This window comes from Lissotriton vulgaris, chromosome 3_1 (genome assembly GCF_964263255.1).
Source record: "Lissotriton vulgaris chromosome 3_1, aLisVul1.2, whole genome shotgun sequence".
In the NCBI taxonomy this organism is placed as follows: Eukaryota; Metazoa; Chordata; class Amphibia; order Caudata; family Salamandridae; genus Lissotriton; species Lissotriton vulgaris.
In genome coordinates this window covers 1,536,340,363-1,536,363,013 of record NC_141689.1, presented here as the reverse complement: position 1 = coordinate 1,536,363,013, position 22,651 = coordinate 1,536,340,363, and the positions used below count along the sequence as shown (strand labels likewise).

At 48.1% G+C, this 22,651-nt stretch overlaps 1 protein-coding gene across 1 annotated transcript in view; it reads right to left on the bottom strand.

Moving 5' to 3' along the window:
* TBCK (TBC1 domain containing kinase) overlaps nt 1-22,651 on the bottom strand; it is a 1,513,148-nt gene that overhangs the window by 428,694 nt on the left and 1,061,803 nt on the right. The gene's annotated exons all lie outside the window — the stretch shown is intronic.

Here is a 22,651-nt window from a genome sequence, read left to right as displayed (position 1 = left end):
GGTGGGTTTTCACAGCCCTAAAAGGATGTTATGGGATTGCGCGGAGGGGGGTGGGGAGCGGCTTCCTTTGAAGTCTGATTGAAGGGGGGGGGGAGCGGCAACCTTTGAAGTCTGATGCCGAGGCACAGACAAATGGTGTGTGTGATGTGGCTGGTGATGATGTGCACACGCCTGGCTCACATGAACTGTACGCGATCCGCAGCTAGGTAGACTTTTCGGACCGCTTACTATAATCTCGCCTATCAACCCCTACGGGATAGAATAGGCGAGAACTCAAAAAAAGCGCTGATAAGTTGAACTAAATTCAGAGTTTTAAACATGTTACATCATACAGCATGGCTGCTTAAAACACAACAGTGCATTTCAACCCACAAAAACCTTTAAAAATGGAATGCATACGGGAGGCCATAAGGCAGATGTATGTAAGAAACATTCATTATACAGAATCAAGACCAAAGAAGCTCAATACGAACCTACAGTGACTGCTCGTCAGAGTACCCGAGTATATAGGTGGGGGGTCGTTTCCACAGCCTAATTTCCGAGGTTTTGGATTTCCTGGAGTTGTGTGTGTCCTAAACATCAACATTCCTGTCGGGCTAGTGTCTGCATAGTGATTCTTCTGAAGGACCTCAGCAAGGGGTTCTTTTCTTCTGAGACCCCGGGATGTTTGCTGTTGGCAGCCCTCTTTGTTTTTGTTGCTTGACAGGCCTGCCTGTAACATTCAGAAGACTCCCTGAAAGCAACCCCTGCGCATGCAATCCGTAGTGCCAATATCCAACCACTATTTTCATCCATACTACCCCCAGAGCTTTAAGTGGCATGAAAAAACTGGGGAGTCTCTCAAAGGGGCGTGGCCTGTGTAATTAAGGGCGTGGCTTAAAACACGTAACCTAAAAAACTGTGCATAGCATAGTGTGCCACTCGACTTGTATTTTGCTGTTTCTGTCATTGCATCCAGATATATGATACAACAAGTAACGTCATACCTACAAGAAGTCAGGACTATTGGCTTTGTCAATGGTTGTTAGTTGCATAAGATAAATAAGCAGCAATTATGACTTGTATATAATATTGAAAAGGCTTTCACTTACGGCCCTGGTGACCCACCAGTGGACCACAACAATGTTGCTGCTCCTGCGTTTCAAAAACAGAATGGAAATCCTGACAGAAAATGACTCTTGTTAAAGGATTTCCCTTCACCTACAACGGTCACCTTGCATGACGTCATAGCCTAACTTCTCCACTAGTGAGAAGTGAGCAGTGTTGGCACCGCACATCGATGTGCCTGCTGTCACTGCAGTCAGGAAAAAAACAGATAGCCTATGCCAGGGCACCAAACAGAGCCCGATAGAGACCCACTTCGAGGTCCCCATAGCTGCCAAGGTTTCAGGTTGCTATGAGTGACATTTCTATAATTGTAGTGCGATTATGAGTGACATTTCAACAACTATGAGTGACACTGTATCGAAAGCAAAATTAAGCAATGAAGACGAGTGAAACATAAATATCAGAAATTACACCCATCTGAGCAACGAGAAACTAAGAAGTTAACCGCTGCAAGCACCAGAAATGGAAGGGCACTCACCTAGTGCCCTTGTAAAGTCAGAGGCACAACACTACTGTTAACTGCTTCAACTAGTTAAAATATTTAAAACACTCCTAAAAACGATTCATAAGCAACAGCTGTGTTACCTATGGTTTTTCACCATTATTTTCGCCATGCAAGCCGTGGAGCAAAGCTCTTTTTATGATGTTGACTGATGGAGCTAAATCTGTTTGCCTATTTCTAAATTACACATGCAGCACAAACGGTGTAATTCATAAGGATTTGTGCTGTGTTTTTTACACCAATGCAAAGTTTCCTAGGTCCACCCGAGGAGTTACTAAAAAATCCTCATGACATAGGGGCAAGTTGAAAACCATTTAGTATATGTTAACAATGTAAAGCGCAATCAGACATCGCAAGAGAGAACGTCATATTGTTGTTATATAAGCAATAAATTATATGCCCATATGTGTGCATAGTTTATACCATCAGAGCATCCTATTTTTAGCTCTTGATACCAATGGCTCGTCAATTATTGCATTAAATGGGTTACTGAAGCCCTTGAGTAAGTGGTTCATTAGATGTTAGATGTTCTCGGCCGCTTACTATCCCCTTTAAAAAAACGGCCGGTGCTCAGCACCGGTGAGACCCGGCCCTCTTGATGCCCTGACTACCTCCAATTAAAGGTAACGATTACACACAGGTCTCTGTTTTTCGGCCGGAAATACTGTAGGCGTGACACCCACTGATGGTTCTGGGCGGGGACGTGGAGCCCCTTTATTTACACGAAGCAGTGAAATCAGCCACGCTTCTAGCTGTTACCTTCTATTATGTAAATGGAACTGGAAACTAAAAAGGAACTGGAAATGAAAAAGGAACTGGAAATGAAAAAAAGCTGGAAAAATCATGAAAATGAATGCTTACACAGGGCCACCTACGTATTAGCTTACTCTCAGTCTGTGACAAAGGGCAGGAGTGTAATGTCGTCGCGAATACCTAACCTCAAGGCACTAGTGAGGGTTGCACGTATTACTAACAGGTGCGACGCCAGCACGTGCGTGTTATAAGACAATGAATAGCAGGTCTTCACAGTACAAACACGCTCTCTCGCCCACGTATTATAATCACAGCAGATGGCCGGCGCTCTCCAGCCAGACACAGACCCTGACAGGGAGGCTGGAGGGCGGCAAACAATTCTCGGCCACTGGCCAAGGCCACCGAGAAAGGTCCCGCAGCGAGCAGACCTGCCAACTTTGAGAATGCTTGACTGTGCCAGAGAGGGTAGAGGACCAGAGAGCCTGGAGGGAGGCGTGGCCTGGAATTGTGGAACTCTGTGCCAAAGCAGCCATTTCTTACCTCCCCAAAGCACAAATATACGTAAAGTTAGGGTTTTTGAAGACGCACGCTTCCGAGGAGTGTGCAACATACGTAAAGGATTTGCAACGTACTGACCCCTCCACACATAAGCAAAAGCAAAAACACGGTAAGTAGGAGTTTATGCTCTTCATAAAAGAACAGCTCTTCACAGGTGATCGCATGAATGAGTCGACACCATGTGACAGTGACACTTCAAACATTTTTTTTTACTCAAACGTACATAGTAACAGTGCATTCCAACAGATTACATATATCATACGTTGGGACATGGGCGCAACTAGCCTCGAACCTCGTGTGTGTGTGTGTGTGTGGGGGGGGGGGGGGGGGCGGATAAGACCCCCAACCAGGGCTGGCCCTAACGCTGGTCACGCACGGGGCAACATCTTTTTTGGCGCCCCCTCCCCCATTACCTCCTTCTCCATGAATTTCCTCACTACCATTCGCCAACATGTACCTCATCTCGCTACAGCCCCTTTCTGACAAACATTTCATTTTTTTTTATAGGACTACCCATAGTTTACTCACACTCAACTCTGTGATCTGCATAGTACACTTTTTTGTAGCAGGCACATTAACCCTCTGTGCTGTGTGGGTGACAGTGCCCATGTGAGTGCTCGGTGCGACAGGGTGAGAGGAGAGATGAGGTGACCATATGGATTTGTGTGCGGATCATGTAAGTGCAGAGGGGGACAAATGAATGTGTGGTTAGTGATGGGCGTGTTTGAATGCGATTGCAGAGTGAGCAGTGAGGGGGACAGGTGAGTGAAGTGTCACTTGAGTGCAGGGTGAGTAGTGTGCTCCTGTGACTGCAGGGTGACGTATAGGGTGAACAGCACAAGTGCATTGTGAGTGCAGAGTGATCACTGTGAGTGCAGAGTTAGCGGTGAGCTCATGTGACCGCAGGGTAAGTGGAGGGAGAACGGTGTGAATTCATGGCATAAGTGGGGTGTGGTCACTGTGAGTGTAGGGTGAGCGGGTGGTGTGAGTGCATGGTGATCAGTGTGAGTACATTGTGATCCCTGTGAGTGCAGGGTGAATGTGAAACTGAAGGGCGAGAATGAGGAGTGAGTTGTCTGAATACAGGGTGCATTTCCAGACATTTGAAGTAGCTGGTTATTGAGGGCTGGTGTAGGGTTTCAGATGTAAGTTAAACTATTGCTATTATGGCATTATTCAGGGTCCAGAGATTGAGGGTGGAGGAAATAAATATTGTGCTCATCCTGCATACAGTCATGTGATTAAGGTTGCCAGCTCATTGTATTGATGTCCCAGACGGTATAAAAATAAGCAGTCACCTAAAGCCTATTTTCAGCACTTATCTGTGCACACTAAGAATAGCAAATATAAATAGAAAGCATTTTTAATTGTGTTCTAGGACTGCCCGAATGATTTATGACTGATAATTAAAGGGAACAAAGAGAGAAAAGTCACATTACAAATGAATACATACTATTTTATTTATAACCCTATTTAGTGTCAAGACCAGGCCTTTGCAGGCTCTTTAAACAACAAATAACTGGGATTTTTCTGTAGGTAACCCTTTTCATGAAATGCATTCTCACACTACAGCAGTAAAAGTAAAATACAAATGTAAGGAATAGGCAGAGTGGGGGCCCAGGTGATACTGGAACCAGGAAAAAACACTACGCCTCGGTAACCAGTTTACACAAGTATGTAAATATGCAAATAGTCTTTCAAAGACCTGTGAAAAACTTGGATGCTGGAGATAAGACTCCAGACTATGCCCAGCTGAGCCCACAACAGCTCAAGCTGCAGCAGCCTGGGCTGACACCTACGACCGCGGGGGGGGGGCTGAAGCCCTTTTAGCCCTATGGGCGTTGCGCGCCTGCATTGATATACCCCGTTGGAACAGCATGTCTGAGAGAGCGGGTAAGGTCGAGGGGCGTGACTCGAAAGACTAAGCGAGGTCGATAGATCAGTCTCTGCTGGTGAACATAACGGGGACACTTACAAAGGTAGGGCCTCGGTACGCCTGGTAGTGCAGGGGTTTTAACTCTGGTCTGGCTCGTCTGCAGAGCTCCAAAGTAAGTTATTGAACAAGACGATCCGGAGCTGCAAAGGGTTAGGCCTCTTGGGCCTGATTCACATAAGTATTTGTGTAAGTTTTCTATTTTATTGATAGTCACAAACGGCAAGTTTAATTTTACTAATAGTAATTTTAAGACTGTGGAGACTCCACACTCATGGCGGACACTCCGCATATCCAGAATAGGCTTGTCCTGTCTTTTTATGTGCATAGTTCTCCGCCCCCCTCCGCAGTCCTAAAATTACTAGCAGTAAAATTAAACTTGCAATTTGTGAATATCAAAAAAATAATAAACGTACACAGAAGTGTACGTTTACCTTTGTGAATCAGGTTGCTTGTGCTAGATCACTGCTTACTAAATTCACAAGGATCTGAGACAGACAACAAATCAGCAAAGGAAATAAGCTGGCAAGTCAGTGCATCTAGGTGCCAGCTAACTTCCATCTTCTCACACTGAGTGGTGGGTCTGGTTCCCTTGCACCAGTCGACTGTCTGGTTACAGCCTGATACTAGGCTCAGCTGACTTCTTAACTCACCAGCCCTGCCAAGTTCCACGCATCTTGCATTTGACTAACGCATTTCTGTGTGGTGTTCTGCATCACCACATTGCAATGTGAAGTCACGCATACTAGCACCTCCTCATCTGTGCCTGTCAAGCGCTGCAGACCGGAGAGTGCTGGCTGCTTAATTACAATAATCTGCTGGAGAGTGGAGTGTGGAAGGTAGCGTGTGCGCTGCAGCTTGCCTAAATTGGGGGCTGGCGGAGCTCGCAGCAAAAAAAAAAAAAAAAGAACTGTACCTAACCTCGAGGGGCATAATCATTCAATTGCCGTTGGAATTGGGGCAATGTTAAGAAATCTGCCCCGCACTGCGCCCATTCCTTGGGAGAGATACTCCCCAACCCTGCCTCCCTGGTATCCCAATAAACTTAGCCAACAAGGATTGTAGATGTTGTGGTCGTTGTTGGCCGCAGTTTTATTAGGAATAAACATGGACTGGTTATCTGGTCTTCATTAGCATGATACGTGGTTACAAGGGTCATTTGCGAACTGCCATCTGCTGATCATAAATCATACATGTCATCATCATATTGTGCAGATTATGTTGTGGAACATTCAGTTTGTAAATGGCCCGCCAAACCAGTTCTTTTGTTAGTCCTTGGTAGTTCTCTTTGTCATGTTACTTCTGGGACCATTTGGTTGGTCACCCACGCCCTCTGCGTGTAGGGAGGGGTACCTTCTCCCAGGAGTTAGGTCCCCAACTCGCTACCTTTTTGTGCCCTGCCGTCCGGCGCAGTCTCCTATTGCTACTCCCCTCCTTGGCCCGGCCACCTCACCCTGCAGTGCAGCATCCAAAAGTGAGTGGCCCTCCTTCTACACACCGACCTGCCGGTGTGTCTCCTTAGCCAACCATTGTACCAATTTCCGCAAACGCTTGCGTTGCTGTCCAGCACTGCGACACTGCTGAATCCTAGGTGTGGGCGGGTGGGTCCAAAATCAGCTCCGGTGAGCCGCTCTCCCCGCTCCACGAAGTTAGGAGCTACCTGGGAGAACGGCGGCTTAAATCCCCCCTCACTCTACCTTTTGCTCAGGTGCTGAACCCCCATTGGTAATTCATACCTAGCCCTGTCATCCCATTAGCCGGGGGTTGGCGAGGGGGGGGTGCTTCTTCTCTTCTCCTGTTGCTTCTGAGCGCTTTTGGGCGCCCAGAACCGGTTCTCCCACTGGGGCTCGGCGTGGGTTATGGCGCCGGCCCCTGAACCCCCCCCCCCCTTAGGTGGGGAGCAGCGGGCTCTGCAATAACCCTGGCACTGCGCCCATTCCGTGGGAGAGATACTCCCCAACCCTGCCTCCCTGGTATCCCAATAAACTTAGCCAACAAGGATTGTAGATATTGTGGTCGTTGTTGGCCGCAGTTTTATTAGGAATATACATGGACTGGTTATCTGGTCATCATTAGCATGATACGTGGTTACATTGGTCATTTGCGAACTGCCATCTGCTGATCATAAATCATACATGTCATCATCATATTGTGCAGATTATGTTGTGTTACATTCAGTTCGTAAATGGCCATCCAAACCAGTTCTTTTGTTAGTCCTTTGTAGTCTTTGTCATGTTACTTCTGGGACCACCATTTGGTTGGTCACCCACGCCCTCTGCGTGTAGGGAGGGGTAGCTTCTCCCAGGAGTTGGGCCCCCTTTTTAGGTCTCGGCTAGCGTAGGCTGCGCACATGCACAGTCTCGCCAGCGAGACTTAATGACTTAATGGCGAGGGTAAACCCCGCTCCTCTTCTCCATTGGCTGGCCTCCTAAACTGCGGCCAGCCATTGGAGAAGAGGTCTCAGTGTTGTCATTCTCTCGCTCTGAGCCCCGTCTTTTTCGGATTGGGGGCCGTGTTTTTTTGTTTTGTTCTACTCGTGACGTTGTCAGTCAAAAACATGCCCCCCAATCGCAAAAGGACGTGGCTTAGATCGAAAGAAGAAACATTTGTCCTTTTCACACTGGGGGCGTGTTTTTGATTGTTTTTTACATTCTAGAAAACACGCCCCCCAATCTGAAAAGGACTTGTTATTTTCACGCGCTTGGTTGACACATTATTATTTAAGATTTGTGGTCCAGGCGTCTCACTTCGTGGCCCCGGCTCTTCGCACGAACAGGCAATTAATAATAGCCTGACTTTATTTTAAAGCACCGAGTTTTGAAACATTGCATTAAACCCAGACCTTATCGACTCACCTCGGCATGGAGCCTCACTGGAGGGCAGCGACGGCCGGAGCTCCCTCTCGCCTGGTCAGAGTTGCTGCTGGCCAGCAGAGCGCCATGTTCGCCGCCTCGGGGCAGGGTCACGTCCCCGCTCTACCTCCACTGACGGCCATTTCCTGCGCTCGACCGGGGAGCGATGCGTCGCCGGCGGCAGGTGCCCGGCTCAGCTCGCACTGCGGTCCGTCTCAGAGTTGCTGCTGGCCAGCAGAGTGCCATGTTTGCCGCCTCGGGGCAGGGTCACGCCCCCGATCCACCTCCACTGACGGACATTTCCTCCGCTCGACCGGGGAGCGATGCGGCGCCGACGGCAGGCGCCCGGCTCAGCTCACGCTGTGGTCCGTACGAAAGAAGGCCAGCCTCTGCTCTCCCCGGCGGAGTCACCGAGGCTGCTGCAGAGGGAGGGAGGAGAGCCTCCGAGAGGAGGAGGGCTGACAACTGCTGTTTCCAAGTTACTTCTGACAGAAGTCAGGAGAGCTGCGTGCGCCTTTTGTCTTCAGCTGATCTCAGGCATCCTCGCCCTCTCCTATATGTGTGTGTCAGTCCCTGGGCCCCAGGTGAGGCTGTTGTTTTTCGCCTTTACAGTTAGACGATGCGGTCTGCCGGTCTCAGGTTGTGGGTGTTGGCTCAGTTCAGCTCTACGGTACTCTCCTGAAACGTTGGCTGCCACTCCAAATTTACTCCTGTGGATGCCCCAGGAAAACGGTTAACAGAATAAGGCGCATCCAGTGAATATTGGGAGTAGGAAGGTGTGTGAATTCGTTCTTAAGGGATTATACATGTTTGGAAATGCAGTCGCGGCAGCGTCCGATTACGTGGCTTTAATACTCGTGCGTTTGCGATTTGTAAAGTATGAAGCTGAAGAGATGTAAACTAAGACTGAGAGTTTTAACAGCCCATATCAGCAGTTTCCTGCAGCTGCAAAGATAGACTGGCACCACTTGGCAGCCCAACACCCTACTCTGATGAGCCGCTCCACTTAGCGAGAATGTAAGGCCTGTTTCCCCCACCTCCACAAGAACGACCTTGCCTAACAGTATTGCTTTGCCCCACATTGTGGCCTGCCAGCGCAGCTTGAAGGAGTATCCCACCCTGTATACCAGGATCACACACCGCACCATGCCTGTGGCTCTCCCTGGCACTGCTGGCCTGGTGGTGACATGGGTGGATGCTGTTGAGTGGTAGTTGGGTGTATGGAGTCAGTGGGTGTATGGAGTTGAGTGGTGGTTGGGTGTATGGAGTCAGTGGGTGGAAGGAGCTGAGTGGTGGTTGGGTGGATGGAGTCAGTGGGAGGAAGGAGTTCAGTGGATGCATGAGTTAGTGGGTAGTTGGAGTTGAATGGTGGTTACATTGATGGAGTTAGTGGAATGCACGAGTCACTGGGTGGCTGGAAGGAGTTTTATGGTTGGATTGAGCCAGTGGATGGTTGAATTGAGTTAGGTGTTGGATGGGTGGATTTGCATGTTGGATGGACAATTCAGTAGGTGGGTATATATCTGGATGTGGTAAGTGGGTGGGTGAATGGATAGAAGATGGAGCTGGCCAATGGATAGGTGAAAGAGTCAGTTGGTGCATATAGTCAACAGGTGGATCCATGGAGCTGGCCAGTGGGTGGATGCATAGATTGAGTCATCCACTAGTTGACTGGATAGATGGAGTCTGCTTGCCTCTTGGAATTAGGCTCTGTGTATGTGTGGCTTTGTTTCTGTGTGTGGCTGTGGGTGTGGGTGTGGCAGTGTGTGTGGATGTGTGTGTGGCTGTGTGTGTGTGGCAGTGTGTGTGGATGTGTGTGTGGCTGTGTGTGTGTGTGGGGGGGGGGTGTCTGTGTGGCTGTGTGTGTGTGGTTGGCTCTGTGTGTGTGTGTGGCTCTGTAGGAGTGTATGTGTGTGTGGCTCTGTGTGGGTCTGTGTGTTTTAGTGTGGCATTTGCCAGAGATTAAGCTATTGGCATCGTAAATGACAATGCCATTTATTTATTTGTTTTCAAAACAACACATAAATAAAAATGTTGTCATTTACAATGACAATAGCTCTAACTTTTGCATAGGCGAGACTCACTAATAATAATTCTCTACTACACACTCTCTACAACTCAAAATAATTATACTAATAACTTTCTACAGTATTAATACCTATTACTTTATAGTACTCACTACTACTCTACTACACACTATATAAAACTATCTACTACTCACCATTACTCACTCTACAACTCACTCTCTACTACTAACTCTCTAATACTCAGTTTATAATACCCTACTCAAACTATTCTAATAACTATGTCTACAACATACTACTCACTATAACACTCTGTATTATAACTATCTACTACTCTACTACACTTTACTAACTACTCAATCTACTACTACTGTAAGCTACTCACACATTACTCAATCTCTACTACTCTCTAATACTCTCAATTCACACTCTACTACTAACTCAACTAATCACACTCTAATACACCCTCTAACTACTCTCTACTACATACAAGTCACACAACTCACTAAATAACACTTTCCACAATTTTATACTCACTCTTTACTACTCTCTACTACACTCTAATACTAAAAAGTACTAACTAACTACTGCTCTCTAATATATACTCTATTTTAAAAGTCATTTGCTACTCACTGTACTAAATAGATATACTACTCCATATATTATCTATAACTCACTACACTACATCTATTTCTATCTAGTACTTTTCATTACTCACTACTACTCTGTCTCTACTACTCACTAAATCCTACACGCTCTCTACACACTATCTACTACTCACTCTATACTACTCTCCACTAATCTACACTACACACTAACTACTATTGCCTACAACTAACTCCTACCCTACTCTATACAAGTACACTCTCTTTTAATCTACTAGCCACTCTCTACTAATTATTAAAAACTGCTAATACTCTCTACTACTCTCTAATGCTTACCTATTGCCATTGTAAATGACAATACCATATATTTACTGGTTTAAAAAAAAAACAATAAATGAAAACAATAACATTTGTAATGCCAATAGCTCTAACTTTAACAAAGACGAGACCATTGCATTGTAAATGCTTGTTGTGCCCTGCCGTTCGGCCGGGTCTGGGCCGTGAGCGCCGTCTCCTTGTGCTACTCCCATCTTCGGCCCGGCCACCTCACCCTGCCGTGCGGTATCAAAAGGTGAGTGGCCCTCCTTCTACACAGCGCCCTGCCGGTGTGTCTCCTTAGCCAACCATTGTACCAATTTCCGCCATGCCGCAGGGAGTCTAACGTCTTCCTGTGGTCACCCCCCGCCGGCTAGAGTTAAATTTTTTTTTTTTAATCTACATCCTGCAAGAGCCATCGCGCCTCACAGGTTATTCCAAAACACCTTCAACACTTCTTCAGACAGGTGGACCCCGTCCTGGCCGTATAGTTCCGGGCGTCCAGGGTGGATTAACCCATGCCTTATGCATTCCACCCCGTTGGTCTTGCAGAATTTGTGCATTGCAATGTTCAGTTTCCTTCTGGCGTTGTAAACTGCCTTGTTTGACTCCGCGCCCCTCCAGTGTTTCCTAATGACCATCTCAGACCATAATATGGTTGTACTGCCAAACCATGTGGATGCCTTTGTTAAGTCCGCCTGAATGGCTTGCCCCAACGCTTTCCGTCTCATTTGGGTCAGATCATTGCCGCCGAGATAATTGATCAGCACGTCCGGGTGCCATGCTGAGTCCGCTAGTAGGTTTCCGAGTGTTACCGGAAGCTGGCCCCACTTCATCCCAGGCTGCCCCACCCAGCGGATGCACGTGGCTGTGGGTTTACCCGTCATCCTGTGGCCTGCCCGCTGCCACCATGTCTGCATCCTGGACACGAAGGAATGGCCCACTACCCACACCAGCCGGGGACGTATTTCAGCTGGAGAAAAGAATCGCAAGGTCAGGCGGCTGCTGCAGTATTGGAGGTGCCCTGCCTTGTCTTTTGACACCCTGCCGAGCAGGCATCCCAAAGTGACCCGCTGTGCTATTCACCCTGCCGTGCGGCATCCCAAAGTGAGTGGTCCCGGCCCTTGTCCCTGTGACCTATATAAGCTGTGGTCGGATGTAAGCTTTGTATGCCCAGGACCGTCACCTGCCAACTGCTTGGATTCTTTCCTCCGGCATGCCATGCTGCGATGCAGAGGTAGATGCTCCGATCCTAAAAGAGTGGGGGGAAAAAAGGATTCCGTGGGGAGCCCAGCATTGGAGAGGGCCTGGCGCATCACGGCGGCGAACTGAAATTTGCTCAGATTGCTCCCATTCTGATGTTTGAAAAGTGGTCCCTCACCCACAGGGCGGGCCACCATGTATCTGAAGAAGCAGCACACTGCGCAATACTTGCTCTTTTTAATGCATTGCAAGTGTATCACAGCTCCCTTCCCTGCTTGGTCTGTTTTTGACCTTCTCAAGAGTAACTCCTCTGACTCTACCTTGGGTCTGGTGTCTGTGGCCTGGAGGCACCGCTGTGCTGGTCCCTGCTTCCTAGGTGCCACCAGTTAGCTTATGCGTAAGGCACCAAAGAATGCAGTGGAAAATGCTGCTTGAAAAAGTTGGAGCTCATATCGGTCCCTTGTACATAATGCCAGTGCCTCCATTAGCTGGCCCAGCTCCTTGAAGTCAATGGGGCGCCTGCTAACCTCCCTTGCCCCTTCAGCTCTTTTCCACCCTTTCAGTGCTGCCTTGAGGTACAGGGATGGCGTGGAATCTTCCCCTGTGTGGGATTTTGGAGAAATGGGCTATGGCTGCCAGATGGGCCTGTGCGCACAACCTTCTCTTTTTGTTGGTGAATGCCCAATGTATGAATCACTGCACTGCCCTCTGTGTCCACAACCAATCGTTCAGTGATAGTATACCCCCTATCTTCATTATAGTGGCTGCGTATTTCTTGTACCGTTTAGATGCTTCTGGGGTAAGAGACTGGTTCACTAATGTGGATAGATCTATCTCCCCAGGTCCCACAGGCCTGCTGGAAAAGGGGTCACCTCTCTGTCCGCCCCTGGCACCAGTTCCCTGAAACGACTCATATGCGACTTGGACAGGGCATCTGCTACAGCATTGTCCACCCCTGGAACATGGCGTGCCTTCAGATCCAGGTTTCCTTCCAGCTGCAATTCAATCAACTGTCGCATTAGCCTTAAACTGTCAGGGCCCCTTGCTGTGCCTTTGTAAATGGTTGTCTGACCACAATGTCAGTTTCATAACTTTCAGCTCTCGTTTCCCTACTGTCAAGGCTACTATAATTGGGAACAGTTCAAGGAATGTTATATTACTGGTGATGCCCTGCCTGTGCCACTTCTTTGGCCACTGGCTTGGGCACCACTTTTTGCTGAAAATTGCCCCGAAACCCTTGCTCCCAGCAGCATCTGTGAATAGGGCTATCTGTCTTGCTGTTACCCAACCTTCCCTCCAGATGAGGATACCGTTAAAATCTATGAAGAATTTGACCCACATTAAAAGGTCCTGCTTGACTCCCAACCCATATGCGGACGTGGTGGTGCTTGTGGGTGATGCCTGAAGTCAACTGTTTAAGGCACCTAGCAAAGACTCCCCCTGCGGGGATTACCCTTGCAGCGAAGTTGAGCTTACCAATTAACCTTTGCACTTTGCGGAGTGTTGCTTTGTTGCGACCGCAAGGGCCCCTGACTTCCGCCCTGAAATCCTTCACCTTTTCTTCGGGTAGCCTGGCCGTTCCCGCCACGAGTCCAGTTCTATGCCCAGGAATGTGAGTTTTGTGGTGGGGCCTACTGTTTTATCGGGTGCCAAAGGGACCCCCAGGATCCCAGCCAGCTCCTTAAATGCCAGTGCTTTGCCACAAACTGCAGAACTAGTAGGGCCTGTAAACATAAGGTAGTGAAGTTTCCCACCCAACGTGTGTCTGTCATGCAGAGCCCATTCTAAAAAGGTGGCAAACTGTTCAAAATATACGCGGGATATTGCGAAACCCATGGGCATTGCTTTGTCAGTGAATTGATCCCCTTCCCACTGGAAACCCAATAGGTGGAAGCTGGACGGATGTACAGGTAAGAGCTGGAATGCAGACTCAATGTCTGCTTTGGCCATGAACGCCCCATGCCCTGCTGATTTTACTAGGTCAATTGCATCGTCCAACGATGCATAAACCACTGAGCATGCTTCTGCACTTATCCCGCCATTGACAGAGGTCCCCTTGGGAAATGAGAGATGGTGGATGAGTCTAAATTGCCCCGGCTCTTTCTTGGGAACCACCCCCAGTGGAGAGATAACCAGACCCTTCTGTAAATGTGGTGGAAGGGGGCCCCCCCACACCCTCCCAGTGGTAGTGGGCCCGTGAATGGTATCACAAAACCTTCCTCAAAACTTCCCACTAACACTGCAGCGTCTGTTTTGTTAGGGTATTTATTTGCCAGTCTGCGCAGTTGTTGTTTATTAATCGGTGATCTGGCTAGCTGACAATTTTGCAGACCCCTTGGTAACCCCCGCCCCCCCCCCCCCCTTGCATCCCAGCATGAGTGTTTCCTTTTCTTATCCTTCTTGTCTCTTTTTGGCTCTTGCTTGCCCCGGCATCCCACTGCCGGGTGCCCTCCCCCACAGTTGGAACATGTGTGTTAGAATTTGCAAGCTGCACCCCACGTGCAGTCCCCAACATCATATTTCTAGCAAAGTGCTGTGGTTCCATTGGAGGATGGAGGTTTCCCTGTACTGTGTTTGGCTCTGTGAAAGGCCTTGCCCCTCCCTTTGTGGTAGGCGCTCCGAAAGGACTGGTCGCCCCCCCCCCCCCAAGGTTTTACCTCTCAGACCACTAGCATTTTGTGTATAAAACCAGATACATCCTCCTCGTTCCATTCCATCTCTGGGTGTCTTTGCATCTTAAGCCTGAAGCCCTTGTCATATTCGAGCCATGCATCCCCGGGGAACTGTCTCTGAGCCCAGTGAATGTCGGCCTCATAGAGCCATAGGTCTGTTGCGCAGCGCAGGAATTTTTCAGTTATGATGCATGCCATAATTCTAAAAGCGTCCAGCCAGTTATCGAAGTTCCTTTCCTTCCTTGCGCTGCGCCTCTCCCTTCTATCCTCAACTTTTTTGTGACAGGTTGTGATGTCTATCCCCTCCAGCTGGATCTCTAGCAAGGAGAAAATGTCTATGAATTCCTTTCGCCATATTCTTTCTTTGACAGCCAAAGGAATAAGGCTCGCTAAAGTGGTGGCTCTTGTGGTCAGGGAAGCAGGGCCAGGCAGGGGATGGCCTGGTGTATGGATCTGGGGCTGCTGCTTCCTGCGCTGGGCTGTCTGCAGCTACTGGGGACAAAATCAGCTCCGGTGCACCGCTTTCCCCACTCCACGAAGTTAGGAGCTACCTGGGAGAACGGCGGCTTATATATCCCCCCCGCTCTACCTTTTGCTCAGGTGGGTTCATACCTAGCCCTGTCACCCCATTGGCCGGGGTTTGGCGCCACCGGGCGCTCCTGCGAGGGGGTGTGCTTCGTCTCTTCTCCTGTTGCTTCTGGGCGTGTTTGGGCACCAAGAACCGGTTCTCCCACTGGGGCTCGGCGTGGGTTATGCCCCCCCCCCCCCTTGATTGTGGGGGGGGGGGGGAACAGCGACCTCTGCAATAATCATTCAATTACCCGCGTAATTTGGGGCAATGTTAAGAAATCTGCATGCTGCGCTCACACGACGCCGCACTCACAACACGTGCAGCACTTACACTTGCTGCAAAAAAAGTATGTGTGCCGCCCTAAAGTCACGTGAGGGGCATAATCATTCAGTCGCCGGCAGGATTACAGGGTATAAATGCAGCGCTTACATTTCCAAATGTGCACACACACACACGAAGCTGCATTCACGTGTGCAGCGCTAGCCACACAAATACTTGTCTCTGCTGCAGCTAACTGACAGCACAGTGGACCTCTCTCCAGTGCCGGACGTGCATCATCGCTGCGTAGAGCCTGCTATTAATTTAGCGCATGATGAAAGGAGCGGTGGTTGGACCTGGAGCAGTGACTTTCTAGAAGTCGAAACCTTTACGTTCATTCAAAGTGTGTACAACCTGTGTCAGCAAAGCCAGCACCAGCCACGTCACTTGTCTGCAGAGAGAGAGAGTGTGGCTTTTAAATTACACAAAATAACGCACAAATGACAAAACAAACGCACTTCCTGTTTTGTTTAGAACAACTACATAATGTGCCTCAGCCTCACTCTCCTGAGGCTTGCCCAATGCCCAGTGCAGTCTGCAGCGACTCGAGCGAGTCCAAGTCAGCTGATTGTTGTTGACAGACTATTCATTTATGTCATGATTAGGCTGGCTGAACCCGTTTGGCCGGGGCCTCCACTGCTCCATCTAATTGTTAATTGTTTCACTAGCCAAGTTCAAACAAGAACATAATTGATATGCACTTTGAAATGTCTGTGCTGTTTAATGTATTATAAGAAGCGTGTCCTTCACAGCTTGTGAAATGTGAGAATACACCTGATAAAAACACGCGACCCAAAGAACCATTGTTCTAATTCCTATGTCACATATTGATTCTGGATTTGGGCGCAAAGGGTTTTGGGCCTGTATTATATACTACATTTCTCCAGAGACTTATCACATTACAGAACACTTAGCCTTGGTCTAGAGTCCTGCATACCCCATATAAGAACATGCAGTCCTTCTTCAGAGCTCCGGGGTACGAAGCTGGCTCTGTGTATATACTACACCAACGTAAGGTATAGTGTGCACAGAGTCCAGGGAGTCCCGGGAGGTATAGCAGAGGCTAAATTTGGTAAGTACCAACCTCTCTCTCTGTGGTAGTGTGGGTGAGCAGTTAGGCTTATCCAGAGGGTGTGTTAAGCATTTTTTGTATTCACTCAATCAAGGACTGATACACACAATCAGAGACAGAATCCAGACCAATTAGGTAAGTATTCGAAAATTATACTTATGTTTTATTTTAGAACCAAGCAGAACTTGGCACAGGTAAGTGAAATGCAAGACCATTCAAGGAAATGCAGTTGTGTTTGAAATTGTAATTGTTACAGGTTTGTAGATGCTTTGGAAACAGTTTAAATTACACAGTAATTACCTTTTGTTACTCTTGGATTACTTTGAGTACTGGTGTGGTATGCTTAGATATCACATCTTAGAACCTCTACATACAAGGTAAGTACGACTTTTTATACTTTGCAATAGAATTCTCTTTTCTTTGCACAACACAGATCATCACATAGACATTTTTAGGCCCAAAATCTCTTTACATGTGTTCTTATGGTGAAAAAGTGTTAGCAGTTTCTCAGGGTAGGACACAACTTACGAGTGTGAGTTTTGGGGGTTAGGAACATGGTTCCCTAAGGTCTAGATGGGCACTCAAGTTCCACCACCAGTGGCACTGTGGCAGCCAGGTGCAGAGAGCAGGGGCTCAATGTTATCCAATGGGGCTAATGGGGCTTTCAGTTACGGACTGTTGGCGAGCAGGCCACTAGGGTGTGGGCGCAAAGCTGCTCAGCACTGCAGGGACCAACAACCAGCACAGGAGCTGCACCACCAGCGGCACTGGAGTGCTCAGGTGCAGGGTGCAAAACAGACATCAGGGTCCCTGTGCTTTCCAATGGAGACCTTCGGTTTTGCAAAGATGCTGCAGGCTAGGACAGGGAGACTTCCTTAATCAACACCAGCTGGAGAGGCAAGTTGGGATCTTGGGGGACACTGTTGGTTGGTCCACCCAAGGCCGTGGGGCGTCGCGTGCAGGGGAATCTTCTGGTGTTGGGTTTTCTTACCAGCTCCGGTCGCGGTCGGGGGGACCCTTCAGGTTGAGGCTGCAGGCGTCGGCTTGAGGCATGTCTGGGATCACCACATCCCAGGTCACGATCGCTGGGAAGATCTTGTTGGGGTGTTGGGCCACTTGAACTCCGGCTGTGGGCATCGGGTGCAGAATCGCGGAGTCACCGGAATCCGGATTCTGGAGGTGAGTCTTTGTTTGAGCAAATCCGGTGCTCAAGGGAGACATAGTCTGTAGGAAGGTCCCAGGGCAGGTCCTCCGGGCTCTGGGGGTTACCGGTTGCTGGACTCGCCAAGGTTCTTGCTGTAGGCAGATCGTAGACGGGACAGGCTGGCAGGGCTAGAGCCAAGGCAGTTGGTGTCCTCTTCTTCCTGGGTCAGCAGAGCTCTTCGGCCCTTCTTCCTTGAATCTGAGGAGGCAAGGTTCAGGGTTTTCCTAAATACTAAATTTAGGGGCGTTAAAGGGGTGTGCAGGCTGGGACCAATGGGTCCCTTTCTTGGGCTGGGTACACCTCCTATTATGCCACCCTCCAGTGGGAGGGTGCATCAGCCTCTTCCTAATTGGAAGAGTCCCCTCATCTTCAAGATGGAGGGGGCTGATATGTGCTTCACCTCGCCTCCCCCACCTGAGTGGTAAGGTTGGCAAAGGTGGGCACACCTTTCTTCATAGCTTGGATTCCCTGCAGATTCTTCTGCCCAAAGTGGGGGTCAGAACTGGTGCGAGCCAGTTGCTGGGGGCAGCAAAAGGCAGGGACAGCGCTCAAAGGCGGATGGCCTTTGAAGCTTCCCCTTTCGTGGACCCAGCCCATCCTGGGGGAGGAGGCATGACACCTCTGCCCAGGATGGGCTTTGTTTATTGACCCAGAGAGTGGAAGCTCTCTACCCAGGGGTCCAGAAACCAGTCTGGTGGCGGCAAATGGTGAGCAGCCATTCGGGAACCACACCAGGGTGGGTCAATTTTCAGGGGGCATCTCTAAGATGCCCTCTGAGTGCATTTTACATTAAATCCCACACTGGCAACATTGTGGGTTTAATGTGCTGAGAAGTTTGCTACCAAACTTCCCAGTTTTTAGTAAAGCCATTATGGAGCTGTGGAGTTCGTAATGACCAACTCCCAGACCATATAATCTTTATGGCTTTACTACACTTACAATGTCTATGAATGGACTTATACACTGAAGGAATACAGTGCCCAAGCATCTGTACCATCACCTTAGGGTTAGTGCACCCTGCTAGGGTAGTGACTTAGCTAGGCCTCAGGCAGTGGATTGTAGGCATGGCACACAGAGATGTGTGCCATGTCGACTCTTCACTTTTTGCAACCGGCAGTGGAAGTGTGTGGGTGTTAAGGTGCAGGGCCCCTAAGGGTGGCACAATACGTGCTACAGCTCTTAGAGGTCTTCCTTGGTCACAGTGCACTTGGTACCCATGATACCTTCTACAAGGGATGTGCCAATTGTGGATACAAAGATACAGTCTTGGGAAAGAACACAGGCCATGGGGACCTGATTGGCAGGAACCCAAGGCACACCAAGTCAGGTTGCATCAGATGTCAGGAAAAAGGGGGGGGGGGGGGGTAACCATGCAAGAAGGGGCACTTTCCAACATCTGGTTATCCAACAGCAGAACACTCCGACTGTATCCAGCTCATGTTATCACATTATAGAGCTTTCAGGCCTCAATCACATTCACTGTTTTTCCAGAAATGAACACTCTGGCCTTCTCTATTGTGCCAGTTATCCAAAGACTTAACTATCACCCCTTCTCCAGGCCCTGATATCACAATACAGAATGATCACCCCTTCTTCAGAGCTTATTATTCCGTGCTTTGCGTTTTTACGGCTTTTTAGCACCTCCCACACCATAATAATATCTTCAATATGAATTCATGGTTTGCTTATTAGTTTATTGCGTAGATTTATTATGCAGTGTGATGCTTTGATTGGGCGGCAGGAGAACGCCATCCACGATGCAGCGTTTGATTACTAGATAGCAAACTCTCTTGCTAGACTCTGGATATGGTCTAGGGAGTAACAACTGTACTGTGACATTATATTGCTGTGGCTATCACACCACATGTGCTCTATATCCTGCTGCAAATTACCAAGTGACATTAGAACATGAAAGGACACCCAACCATTTATCATCTCTCGTTTTGATAGATCATGTATTGGCTCGAATAGACGATCGGGACGCAAGGGTCTAACTACCACCCTTGTCGCAACATACCATCGGGCCAGGGTTATTACTGTTTTGATTCATCTCAAATTCTCTGCATAGATTCACATTGCCCTGAAGAAGTCATGTTTTTAAGGACCAAACGCGTTGGCTGTCTGCCTTTAAAAGAAAGAACCAATATAGGGAAAGAAAAACCAGACCTGTGTACAACGGCTTCGTAGCTTCGTAGAAAATTATTATTCAAAGGACTTTTTAAACATTGTCTTAAAGAGGTGCATCTTTGATTTAGTTTTTTCATTTGGTTGCCCCTGGTAATAGGAGAGTGCTCTTGGACAGGGGGCACATTTGGAGATTTGCACACAAGAACTTAATTTTGCATTTCAATAATTTCAATTGGTGATTGCATAGGATTGGTGCCTTACTGGTTGCTTTTTTGGTCCACTGTCCAGTTTTGTGTGTGTTGATGTTTTGATACTCCCTAGCCCTTGCTCCTGGTATGCCATTAGCGGCACTGTCCGCAGAACAACAAACCTCGGCTACAGCACACATTCTTCAGACGCTGTCCATGAGGTGTCATGAGCTGCACTATCTGGAGTGACAAACCTCAGCCAGAAGCACACATACCTCATACAATGTCCATACGGTGACATGAGCTGCACTGGTCTGGTACAACAAACCTCAGCTACAAGCACACATACCTCATACACTGTCTATGAGGTGTCATGAGCTGCACTGTCTGCCATAACATACAAGCCTCAAGCAAATACCTCAACCAATGTCCATGAGGTGTCATGAGTTGCACTGTTCGGAACAACAAACCTTGGCTACAAGTGCTTTGCAGTAGCTTTAAGATCTTCCTAGAGTTTCTCGTTGCTCAAATGGGTGTAATTTCTGATATTTATCTTTCCCTCGTCTTCATTGATTGATTTTTCCAGAGAGAAAGTGTCACTCGTAGTGGTTGAATGTCACTCATAAGTACACTGAAATTATGAAAATGTCACACATACTTAATCTGAAACCTTGGCAGCTATGACTCTCACTGCATTTTGCCTTTCAGGTCGTTGGACTGGTCCCCTTCTCCTGATACAAACGGTTTCTGTCAGTTGCTGCGCTGGAAGCATGTCCCACCCACCTCCACGCAAACAATGTCAGACTAATGTATGTAACTTTAGAAATCCCCCTTCCATTTACACCCACAAGCACACCTGAGGCGTTAACGCAGGGTGGAAAGAGCTTGCCAATTGATTGGAGGAAATGTTGCGAATCGATTGGCAAGCTCCTATCCTCCTGCTGTAATATTTCACTTTTGCAGCTGACAAACGGCTACATGACATGTGGGAGATGGCGGTTCAGGATTTTTAGTAAAATTCACAAGCTATGATTGTTGAGCCCATTCTTGCCACGTTAAAGTGAAACTGCAAGGCTCATGTGCAACAGGCTGTTAGCTAAAAGCCAAGGCTGGGTGAGTCACATATGACGTAGGAAAAACCTGGCACCTATGACGCTCTAAAATTGCCTTGAAATCCTGAAAGGATAGGCTGTGAATTGTTCTAATCAATTGACTGAAATACACACACACACCCCCCTACACATGAATGGTAATTTATTGTAATGTATGTTAATCCTATGGCATAAGCTGTGAACGATGTTCTGTGAAATACCGGAGTGACATGGTTTTACTTGTGATGTTACTCTAATTTTGAAAATCAAAATACAATTGTTTATAAAATACAGAAGGGATTAAGAAGCTGTAGAAGATGGTGTGATATTTTTGTCACAAGTTTAGGCTTTTATTCTACAGTGAGGAGGGGCAATTCAGGTGCCTCCTTTGCCTTGCATACGACAGCCACCAATGACCAAACTTCTTTCGAAGGGGGCCCCAAAGCATAAAGAACAGTCCCTGCTCTTGATGTGTTGAGACCGCTGGTCTTTTGGAGATCAAGCGAAAGCCAAGCATTTGTAAACTGTGGTCAAATAAGTTGATCATCCTCTGAATTGTCTTCATCAGTGGAATCGAACTCTACTTTGGCATGTCCAATATATCAGAATCAGAGCCAAAAAACCTTTCACAGGGGGCAAATCTTGGAGTCCGGGTAGAGGGATATGCCAAAGGGTGGTCCACAGAGCATGTCTGGCCTTCATTCTGTCACAAACAAGGATCTCCTCTGATTAACCCCTTTACTGCTAAGGCATTATTTGAATTCTCCTTTAATTTCCATTGAAATCAATGGAAAGTCCATGACGAGTTACCCTTGTCATTAGCAGCCAAGAGGTTAATGAGCAATTTAAACAGACTCTGAACTTGATTCCAGAAGAGGCTCTGCCAGCGCAGGGGATGTCAATAGCAGCTTCAGGGTGAGACACAGCAGTGCTGATGGAGAAGTAGACCTGCGAGATGGTCAGGAGGCCAGAACACCATATCTGCTAAACTCTTGGAAGCAGCAGAGGGCCAATGATGAGAAGAACCCCGCAGTTTCATCAAAGATCGACAAAAGGCAGCAAATATGCAAGGAACTGGCTTAAGGGAACCGGAAAAACGCACTGGTTTCTTTAATTTAAAACCGAAACCGGTTCGAGGTAGATGGGCGTGCTGTGTTGAGCCCCTTTCAATGATGTAGGGGTGAGGGAGAGTGATGAGTACAGAGACTGGGGAATATAGAGGGGTGAGGAGGAATAATGAGTAGAGAGTACTGGGCATGGTGCCAAAATGGCAGAGAGAGGGAAGATGTGGTAACACAAGCAAGGTGCAAGGAGGAGTGATAGGATGAAGACCGGGGTAGGGAAAGACAGCAAAGCAAAATGGAGAGTGCAACAGAATGGCAGTGATGGTGGATGTTGAGTAGCTCAGTCAGAGTGGGGTAATAGAAGCAGCAGCGGTTAGGAACCCCTGCGTAGTGGATGAAAAATAGGAGGCTCTGCAAGCATTTCCCCACTCTGACATAGTCCACATTAACGGGAAGCAAAAGAAGAATGAGGTCATGGCACATCTTGTCTGC